The sequence below is a fragment of the Lagopus muta genome, chromosome 16 (genome assembly GCF_023343835.1).
Source record: "Lagopus muta isolate bLagMut1 chromosome 16, bLagMut1 primary, whole genome shotgun sequence".
Taxonomy (NCBI): Eukaryota; Metazoa; Chordata; class Aves; order Galliformes; family Phasianidae; genus Lagopus; species Lagopus muta.
The window spans coordinates 8729962-8741300 of NC_064448.1; the positions used below are offsets into that span (position 1 = coordinate 8729962).

Sequence of the window (11339 nt, forward strand, 5' to 3'; positions counted from 1 at the left end):
GCAAACCGCATGGCTGAGAGGTGGCTGTGAGGGCGTAACAGCGGGAGGGTGACAAAAGTTGACTCTCAAGTTTAGGAAAGCGCTCAGGAAGTCCTTAATTAGCGTCAGCGTTGCGAAATGGCGGAGGTCGGGGTTGGGAGCAAGCAGCCAGGCTGCAGGATGTGTGTGATCCCAGCTGCTGCACATCGCTAAGCCTGCTTCCATCTCCGTGACAAAGAGTTAGGATGACAGCTTCATTGCCACCCGAAACGCCAAGGCAGAAAGCAGGCAGTAAAACTGACGCTTGCTTTCCACAGCGGCTCTAAGGCTTGGAGCGTTGTGTTAGCAGAACCATCCTCCTGTCAGCCTCGCTCATGAAAGGGCACAGGCTTCTTTCAGAAGGAGATCACGCCGTAAATCACTGAAATTGTGCTTCCTTCAGATCATACCGAGCCTTTTGGTTAACACACCGTCCCTTCTGGGTGCAGCAGCTGGATGTGTAAGAAGGCTTTTACCACATCCCTGGTGTTTCACTGTCTGTGCACATGAATGTATGCATAATAAAGGCCAAAATTCTGTGTTCCCAGCAATCTTGGATAGATCGCTTCATAAGTGCATTACCAGGACAGGGATGAAGCTTGGCTAAATCCTGAGGCTTATACGGTTTTCTTTACAGGAAATACCTGTCCAGCAGAGTTGTTAAGTGCAGTGAGATCTTCCACTGGATTGTGCAAAGAAAAGACAAAGAGTACAGGTAGAAGGCTTTCTCCTTGGGCTGTCAGCGTAACGTTTCCAAGTGCTCATTTTGCTTCCCCACATAAATACTCCTCTGATTCTGTGTAACATCATCTCAAAGCACACACTTCTAACAGGCGATAAGGATGAAGTCAGCCTGGTTGCTGTCAGCTATGGGAACGAGACAGGACATGGCAGGAGGTTATCCTCATTTTACAAAAATACCCCGCTCTGCTGCATTAATCACTTCTGACAGCAGAATAAAGAATAAGAATTAGAATTCCTTACATGTGTTATATCTCATTAATACCTATATATTTGTTGTTTGAAGTACCTAGAATTTTTTTTTCCTCCAAATTAGGTGGTATTTAAAACTACTGTGTCAGATAGAATCATTTGAAAATACTTCTCTGCAGTTCTTTGTGCAGCTGAGCTAATAGGAGAATGTCACTCAAGCTTGTGCGTTAGTGCTATTCTTGTTAATCTCCAGGGTCTCCCTTTCATGATAACAAAAATTCCAAACTTTCCCTGGTGCTCCTTGGAGTATTCAAGGGTTCCTGCTCTTCATGGGATGTGTTTTTGCAAGCAACAGATCCAGGTTATAATTAAATGATCCTTTGAATGTCCAGAATCTGTCAGGCAGTGTTTAACTAAGTGAACTGAAATTAGAATGTCTGGGTCAAATCATCTGTATGATTTTAAAAGAGATGTGTGCAATCTGTGTTTTTGCAGTAGTGCTGCTTTGACCTGGATAGAGGCTCAAATGTCTTCCTGCATACTGGACTGCATAAACTTCAGAGTTTTAAGGTATTGGTGTCAGCTTTCTAATAAAACCTACCTAACTATTGCACTTCTGTGAAGTGTTTAGCTTTAAACAGTGCTTTTAACTGTGATTGGATCTTCAGGGCACGAAGGGTTTCAGATTTTTTTTTTGTGGAACTGTTTTTTTTTTTTTTGGAACTGTTTTTGCCGCTCTTTAGTTCAGACTTTGGGTTGAGCTGTATTCCACAGCACAGACCTTAAACTGCACTTTCGAAGTAGCCATCAAAGTCCCTCATCTCTGAGAAAGTCAGCATTTAGACAACAGTGCAGCACTGTCATGGCTGAAACCACTTGCAGTTGTCAGTCTTTACTTGGATAGAGTTAATAGTTCTACAAAGTCATTACATTCTAGCAGGGTAGAAAGTCCTCCCAAGTATAAATATTATGAAGTTTATGGAGCTCTGAGACCACTTTCGATGGGCCATGCTCTTATCACTCACCACTGATGCAGGTACGTATTCATCACTAACACACAAAGGCCATCAAGTGTTACTTGCTGCAGTTGCCCCTGCAGTGGGAGACCAGCAAATTCAACCTAGTCCACCCTATTGAGCTTTCAAATATGCAGGCTTCTTTTCTCCTCAGTCATTTGCTCACGATTTTATAGTTTTCATCTTCTTTTGACTGAATGCACTGTGACTGCATTAACACCTGCCTCTGCTCTTCTTAGACTATTTTCCTATCATGTCATGGACACATGAGTCATCTTATTTGTGATCCGCCGAGCTGAGTGAGAGTCATAGTAACGCTGTGTGCTTCAAGGCCATTAGTAACGCTGCTAAAACTTGCATAATATCTTCTTCTGTGTCTAAATCCCTAAGAGATTGAGTAACTGTTTTCTTTTTCACCCCAACTGACTATGCGACTGTATGAGTCATTCCCGTTACGATAGAGGAATTGTAATCTTTGTGCCTTTCCAGTTTTCTTTGGCCAGCAATTTATTTTATAGGACACCTCTGCTCAATCTCTCTGTTCCAAACCCTTATATGTCCCCAGAAATATTTTCACTGACTTCGGTTCTTTTCAGATCATGTGCTTTGGTTTGGAAACTGCTGTAAGTTATTGGTAAAACAGATGGAGAAATGTTCATCTTTATCCAGTGATATTACTGAGCTATTTCATTACTTGTGGAAGCATTAGTGAAACTTAAATATATTGAGAAGCATTTAAATGACAGCAACAATAAAAAAAAGAAAGGTTATAGTAATTATTAAGCATATATATATACATGCTGGAAGGAATATTTTGTACAAAAGATCTGCAGCGACAGCTGTGAATGAACCATGAGAAGGACTAGCAACAGATGGCTGGTAAAAAGGAGGACGGAGTGAAAGGTGTCCTTTTGTAATGAATGAACATGATATCCCTGCAAGCAGCACGGGATGTTGCCCTTTGGGGAACAGGATCTTGCACAGAAGGGCCGTTGCAGCTTTGCAAGCCCTCTGGGGCAGCTAGAGCCCTGCTCTGACACTGCTGCTAGCAGCTGTCCCAGGAGGAGCCTTGCAGCAGAGAGCAGCTGCTGGAGCTGGGCTCGTGTCCCATCCCTGCAAGTGACACTGTGTTAGCACAGAGCCAGGTGTCAGCTCCCTGCTCCTAGCAGGGCTGAGCTGGGCTTGGTTTTGCTGGTAGAGCACCTCGAGCTGTGCAGGGCATCAAAGGTCCTGCTTTTAAGCAGCCACTTCAAAAGTGGATGGACACGAAACAAGTTGATCTACTTGAGCACTGCACACACGGGCTTACCAACATTGCCTGATCCATTGCTTCAAATATTTTTTTTATTTTTCCTCTCCTGATATATACTTTTCATTAGACCAAGACTTCCCTCTCTCTGTGATCCCATCTCCCGCATGAAGCCCACACTGAAGTCCAGCTGGGCAGCCCTATTGGGTCAGCGATCACCATGGCACAACATCCAGTGAAACAGCAGGGGCAGGAAAAGTCAGGAATCACAAAAAACAGCGATGAGCTGTGCAGCTTCAGGAGAGCCACAGGACCATGCAGGCAGTAAGTGAGAAAGAGGCAAATCCCAGCACCATGCCTGCTCATTTTCCAGGGAGGGAATGCAGAGCCCAAATGAGCGGCTGCTGCTGGGACATTACTTGGGGCACAGCCTCACAGTGTGAGCAGCTGCGCAGTGGGGCTGGGAGGCAGCAGCATGAAGAAGCACACAGCCTGAGCAGGGCTGTCCTCAGCACGGTCTGAACTGACTTAACCACCCGAGTGTTGCCTTTAAAGTCGGATGAGTGCCTGACCCAGTCTCTTCTCTCAATAAAGAGCAGTGTGGGATCGTGCTGGCCACAGATATTTCTTTGAGCTGGTGTTTGCCTTCCTTCTCCACTGTTTCCCACACCAGTGATTCTGCTTTTCAAGATGAAGTTCTGAAACCGGCGAGATGTTGCTTTATCATCAGTCTTCCACATCATGTGAATCCTCCCAGAATACCAGCTGACATTTCAGAGGTTGCATTTTTGCATTTGAGCCAGGACGCAGTTAGCATGTAACAGTGGCTTCTTGTGTTGGTGTTGTATTTTTAATTTTTTTTCTAAGAAGAGAAAAAAGTTCCTTCCTCTTGAGTCTCCAGCAGAGACCGTTTCTCCTTGGGGAAGGAGTTCACATGATCATATAGATGCGTCAGATAAAATCCCTTCCCACGTTTGATATTTGCTAAGTTGAATGATTGTTATTCCAAGCCAATAGCTGGAATGGCTGTGATTTAACATCCTCCTTTGGTTCACAAGCATTAAAGAAACGAAGTGCAAAAATGAAATCCTTCAGCTTGGACTCATTAAGCAAACACCACTCTAGCTACACAAATATTTCTCCCTGTTTGTTTGTTTAAAGCTGGCCAAGAGTCAGGCTGTGAGTTCCAGAAATACTTTCAAGATAACAGAAATGGGCATCTGAATCTAAAAGGAATTCTGTATTTAGAAATTCTGGAATACTACAAGGGGGTGGCTGTGCTGTTAATGATTTTCTGATTGCTCTGAATCTCCGTGGCTTTGGAAAGTGAGTCATGACATCCTTCTTTATATAAATGTTTTTCCCATCGTAGATGATTTTACAAAATATATACCCTAAGGGGATCTAATAACACAATACCCATCTCCAGTCACGTTGTTGCTTTCAATAGGGCTTTGCTTGAGAGAGGCTAAATCAAGCCATTTCCCACGGGCAGCACTGGGCACGAGCTGTCAAGGCTCAGCACTCATGGAGCCCACGTGCACTCAGTGCAGAAGCAGCACCCAGCCTAATGCTCGGCACAGCAGGAACTGAGTGGTGTACGTTGGTTTATCAAGGCAGCCCTGGCCTCCTGCTGCAGAGCATGCTTGGGAACACCAGGCCTTCACTAGAAGTTCACATCAGTTCCAGCTCACAGGGTGAGTTACTGCAGCATTCAGTGGACATAGAAAGCAAGAGCAAGGCACCTTGCAGGTCTTGGTTTCCACTGGCATTTCAGTGTCAGAATGGTGTTCCTCTGATATAAGTAGTAGCTCAGTTCCACATTTACTGTTCTTGAGAGGTAATGGGAGAAGATTTTTTTTTGTCAGACTCCGATGAATTGCTTAAAATGTTTGGTAATACAACTCTATTTATTACCATGTTTTTAGGGACAGGAAAGTCCTGTGCCTTGACAGCCAGCAACGCAGCTCTCCACAGCTGTTTGTCCAAGGATGTATTTGAGATTGGTTTAATTCTTAACTTTATGCAACAGCCATCAAAGCGAAACAGAAATGGATGTGCTGCTGTCAGTGTGGATGTGGAGTTCTCTGTGGTTGTGGTGATCTCTGCTCATTATCTGCAGGGACTGAAATTTGGTTTGCTTTTTATGCTTAGGAGCCAGAGAAAGCTAAGATACTGCTTAACTGAAGAGCCATTGTTTACTGTTAATAAAATTGACACATTCCGTATGGCACAGACATGCTATCTTGGCACCAGTAACAGGAGGAATTATTCTGCCTGGCTTGCAGTCTTTTCTTTATCGTAAAAAGACAGTAATTAGCCAGCTTGGAACTAAATGAACCCAACTGAAAAAGCTGATTGATGAGAAATGACTCCTGACTGCTTCCTAAACACACGTGGTTTGGATGCCATCACTGACAGCGCTGATGCCAGCACCTGGTCGTGGCTCCTGCTGGGCAGTACCCAAAGCTAGTAGTCAGTGTTCAATGGCTTGATCTCTGGTGGAGTCCCAGCTTGAAGGAGTGATGAACAAACAGTGATAAGCACACTGTAAACCCTGCCAGAATGACCCATTTACATGACAAAGTTGGTATGTTGCAAATTCTTGGGGTAAAGACTGTGCAGTGGCTTACTTCGGATTAGGAATTACTTTGCATGAGGTTCATACAGCGTGGCTATCAGCCAGTGTGTGAAACTCCCTTTATAGCCCCCATACACCAAATTCTCCACATATGCATTCTTTGGGCCAGGCTGTCATCGTGCAGCAAGCTGTCATTCCCAGGGCCAGAAAGATCACATACAGCTTCCTGCAGCTTTTCCATATCAAGTTCATGAAGTCTCTAATCTTGTGTTTTAAATTTATCTAGTAAACCGCAAATTGTTGGTTCTGTTGTTTTGTTGTTGTTATTTTGTCCCTTTCTGCAAATGAAGCATGGGATCTGTTATTCCATTCATCTTTTTTCTCAGCACTGCACAATTTTTCATTAGCCAGTGATGGAACAGTTTGCAAACTTGCTTGTGGCTTCTGCATCCAGATCAGGAGCAGTGCGTGCAGAGCTGCTGCACAGCTGAGGATGAACTTCCCATGGTGATGAAGAGGCACGAAGGAATGTTTCTGAGTGCCCAGCTGCCTGCATTCTTGTTCAGCTCATTCCTTAAAGACTGCTGAGATGTGATTGTATTAGTAATGATATGTTACAGTGCCTCGAGGCCTGGATAAATAACTAATGAGGCATCTTAGTCAAAATAAAAAAGATTTTCCCTCCTGGTTCCTCTGTTTGAACACTCATTTCTGCAGGAAGGCATGCAGTGCCACTGGAAAGCACACACCTCCTGTCCAAACACCACGATGCCTGCAGGTTGCCATAGCAATGAGGAGAGCTGAGGCCATTTGGGGCTGTAATTCTGCAATGCACGCAGCAGTGAGGTGCCACATCCCCGTGCTCAGCAAAGTCAGGCTCCAGCAGCCACATCCAGCCTGGGAAGGGTGTTTCACAGACACTGAGCCTGTTGTGCAGGCTGCATCCCTGAATGTGCCTTCACAGCATGGCCAAATAGTTCCAGATAACACCATGGCTGTCACACCTGTGCACTGCAACATACCTGGCCAGTCACAAATGGAGATATGGCTTGAGAAAGTTGGTGTCTATTTAAACATCATTGCTAGACTATACTTGCAATGGACAGTCTAAATAAAGATACTGAATGCTTTATCAGGCCAAGTTTTACAAAGCAGAAAACCACTATTTGAGAGTTGGCGCAAAAGGAAATGATTTAATCCCCAGAAGCGAGTGACAGCTGGGAACTGCATGAAAACAGCAAATGCTGTGCCCAGAAAGCTGTAGTCCTGCATAAAAGTGAAGACTTCACCCCACTGGAAGAAAAAACAAACAAACAAACAAACAGCCCAACTCTGGGAGAGGGAAAGGATCTGAAACAGATACAGCAAATATACCCAGAGCTGATGGTAAGGAACCAGAAGATGCATTTTCTCCTAAAAGTGCAGCATCCTTGTAAGACTAGAAGAAATACCTGTGCATCATATTTAGTTACAACATTAAGACAGTAACAATGTTTAGAATTTTTCCTCTCTCTCTTCATACCACATGTTTAAAAGATGACATAGCACAGACAGAATATTTTGTTCCCTGTCCAGAACATGGAGCCCTCTTGGAGCAAATCGCAGGGACACTGCGCCTCCTGCTCTCAGCCCTGGCGGCCTCCAAAGGAGCTAATCCCACCCTGCCCGAGGGCAGGGGATGCTCAGGACACGGGAATGGCTTTGCTGAGCTCACCCTGCCAGCTGCACCAGCTGCTGCTCAACGAGAAAGCATCCAGCCCCTGCACCCCTTCTCCATTGGACAGAACGCAGGGACCTGCAGCAGGAGGGCAGGAGGCTGAAAGGGGGGATGTGGGTGCACAGGGCAAAGCCTGAGGTCTGCAGCCCTTTGCCTCACAACCGGACCAGCCAGCACCCCGTTCTGAGCCCTGCAACAAAACCACGTGAAAGCACAAGTAAGGATCAAAACATTTATAGGCCTTCTGCACATCTGAAGCAGGAATCCTCGTCTGGCTGCCTAACACCATGAAACGATGTGATGGTTGGGCACCTTTAGCAAGTCTTGTTCAGAGCTGGCAGAGATGACTTCTCCCCTATTAGCACCCCCCTTTCTCCAGAAGCTAGAAGTGCAGGTGCCAACCCAGCCTGCTGCCTGTGCTCATCCAGCTGTCCCATGCAGCAGGAACAGAGGGACAAAAGGAAGGGACACCTGCTTCCCATGCAGTAACACCGGGGTCAGATACAATGGTTGTTCTTAGCCCTTTTTGTGTACCCACACAAAATGAGCCCTATTTAATACTTGCATGTTTCCCTCTCCTTTCACTGCTATCCACTCCAATCACAAACAAGAAGGCTTTGGCCAGGGGGATGACTTTCTGGTGAAGCATGTGCTGGATGCATGACCTTTGTGGGTTTATACTGAAGAAGGTTCTGGATACTTTTAGACAAACAAATCCCTTAGCAAGCAGGATTGATGCTTGTTTTGTAGTCTGCTACAGCTGCCATGGTTTCTCCTGCTAGTAGCAGGTAAAGTGCTTCTTCTATAGAGCATATGGGGGAGACTGCAATGGGCTGTGGGAACCTCGTGGGTAAAACATGGGATGGGATGGTGCTATCACTGCATGGTCTGACTTTGAGACCTACTTGTATTTGTTGCTGCTGCAAAGAGGTTACCAGCCAGTGACTTATTTTGCAAGAGCCTTTGGTTGGAAGGAATTCTGCAGAAATGAGTGGTTCAAGGCTCCCGGCCAAGATTTGCTTTCTGCAAAGGCTTTTAAACAAACTTTGGAGACTGGGGGGAAAAAAAAAAAAAAAAAAAAAAAAACACTTTTTTTTTTCAATTTCCAAACAGAATGCATTCCCTAGGGGGAAAAAAGTAACCTGGGGCTGTGGGTCCAATCTGCCCATTGGGGTGAGCCCTCAGAGGAGCCTGGCTCAGCGGGCAGAGATAACATTCTGCAGTGGCTGGGAAGGCTGAGAGCAGCTCATGAAGTGAAATTGCCCAGAAGCACTGCACAGCCTCTCACTTTGCACTGCAAAGCTTTATCATCTCTGCACAGATTACTGGAGCCAAAAATAGCTGCAGCTCAAAGAAAACAGTTTTTGAGCACGCTTCACCCTGCTGGCACGGCAGCCCCCCGTCCAGCCATGCTGCCCAGCACCGGCCTGAGCTCCAGGTCCTGGGAGAGCTGCGCTAATGAGCTTGGCCTTGTTAAGGCTTTTCTGAGTCCCACTTCTTGATGATGAACCTTTCTGGGTTAACAAATTCTATAACAACAAAATTGGTCTGAACGTGGATAACTCACTGAGACACAGCAACACCCAGTCGCCTTAATCTACTGCAAAGTGTCCTTTCTGTGGCAGTGAAAAGAGAGCTTGGCACTGATTCTGCTTTACCTGACAGTGTCTCTTCTTCTCATGACTCTAAGTGCAAGATGTCACTGGATGGCTTGAAACATCTGCACTTGCCTGAGGGAGCCCAGCAGACCGTTGGAATATGCCTTGCATTTTTCAGTCCAATGTTTATTGAAAGTGTTTGTTTTTGGGGGTGGAAGTCTTGAAAAAATCAGTGCACATTTTTTCCATGTCTAACTTGTGCCATTCCGCATTTCCTGGCGATCTCGATGACATCAAGTGACACGGACAGCTCAGCACCTGGGAAACGCCACGGAAAGCTGTGCTTGCACAAGGAGGCTCAGCCATGCAAGAGGAGGGCGGCAGCAACACTGCCTGAGGAGGGACACCAGGCTCAGGCTGCAAAATGGTCGGGTGAGAAGCAGGTCAGAGCCTCCTGCAATGACAGCTTGGTGCATGTGTCTGCAACTCCCTGGGCAGACTTTGTGTTGATGGCTTTCCTCACTGGGACATGCAGAGCGTGACCAGCACCGCATTGCTGTTCTGGGGATTGTTTTTTTCTATGTAAGAATCCTCAGGTATGCTCTCAGTTCATCCTGGACCTGCCCTATGGGATTTCTCTTTGTCCCAGACACCCTGGGATGCCCACTGCAGTTGTCCCATGGACAATTGCTTGCTCCTCACTGCAGTGCAGTGGACAGGTACCCACATGGCATCACAGTCCCATCCCTTCTTAGTGCCATCTCCATCCCACCCCAATGCAGAGTCTCAAAGAGCCAAAAATAAAATTACTGCAATCCTGCACAGGCCAGCAGCACCAGTACAACAGAGCAAAGCCAAACACTCCCCTGTGCAAAGGCAATGCCATTAATGCCAGCCCAGGACCATGCAGAGTGGCACAGCATAAAGCAGCTGGATGCAGCAAGAAGCTCAGCCAAGATGAGCAGGTAAATCAGCTGGAGTAAAAGCCATAGGAAAGTGCAGAAAGCCACAAAAGGCTGGTTGAGCCTTCAGGTGGGTCTGCTCAACCCTATAGTGCAGTCTGCCATCCAGAGCAGGCCATGCCAGGCAGCTCTTACTGCAGTGGGCATCCCAGGGTGTCTGATGCCAAAGTCTCTGGTATGTTGTACGAAGGACAAGAGATGGGAGACCTTCAGTCAGGAGCTGGAGCAGATTTCCAGATAAAAACAACAACTCTCATTTAAAAAGAGCCAGAACAAATACATCAAAAACAATGTATTTTTATCCTAATATGTTAAGATTTCAGGCAAAACTGCAAAATTGTTGGCGTCTCATGGCGTATTTTTCCCCTATGGAAAAAAAATAAAAAATTCTCTGTAGAAAACACAGTTTAATCCCCAAATGCATTTTTCTGCTTCCAGTGGAAAACATTCAAAAACATTCAAAACATTGAGTCCTTGTGGGGGTGGTCCTGGAGGAGGAGAGGCCAGGCAGTGGGGGGTGGGGGGGGAAGGGGCTCCTGACGAATGCTCTGAGATTATCCCCAGGGCCAGGCACAGGGCTGGGAGCTTTGAATAGGACAAATAGTAGATATCTCATCTATAAAGTCCACATACTGCTCTCCTGAATTTCCAAAGTGCTTTGCTGTTAGCTGCACACTGCATGCGTGGCAATGCAATCACCAAGAAAAGGCAGCCTGCACCATTGCTGGCGTGGTGGCATTTGTATTTCACAAGATCTGGCCTCTAGAGCCTGTGGTCCAAGCGTCATCCTGGATCACATTCAGGTATGAGCTGGAGGGAGCACAGAACTCGTCAGCTCCTGAGGCAGCTGAGCTGTCCCCCAGGCTGCAGCCACCCCATCTCCTGTGTCCGGAGAGGACCAGCAGCAAGATCCCAGCCATCACCATCGAGTGAGTAATAATGCATGACCCAAAGGGGCTGCAGAGAGATTAGTTTCCGTCAAATGATACTCCTCTGGAAATCAAACTGGCTTCCTGGTGCTGACTGCGAAATAAAATAGAGCAGAATCGAGAGGTGGAGCTATAGGTCAGCGCGGCTGCACGGACTGCGAGGGGATTTTGCCTCTTTGAGGTCCTTTCCCTGTCGTCAGTGCCTCCTTGGAGGCGTCAGGGCGTTTCCTGCACAGCTGACTGCTTTTGTTGGTATTTTTATCTCTTCCTGCACGCGATGGCAGGGTGTGGGTATCTGCCACCAGCGGCAGCTTGCAGGCACACGGCACCGGGCCA

The 11339-nt window shown here is 46.5% G+C and overlaps 1 long non-coding RNA gene across 1 annotated transcript; it reads left to right on the forward strand.

Moving 5' to 3' along the window:
• The first annotated feature begins 656 nt into the window (after positions 1-656).
• On the forward strand, positions 657-6344 carry LOC125701210 (uncharacterized). Its single transcript, XR_007380171.1, has 3 exons — positions 657-733; positions 1447-1521; positions 3347-6344. It is a non-coding gene; the product is annotated as an uncharacterized LOC125701210 (long non-coding RNA).
• The last annotated feature ends 4995 nt before the right edge of the window (positions 6345-11339 follow it).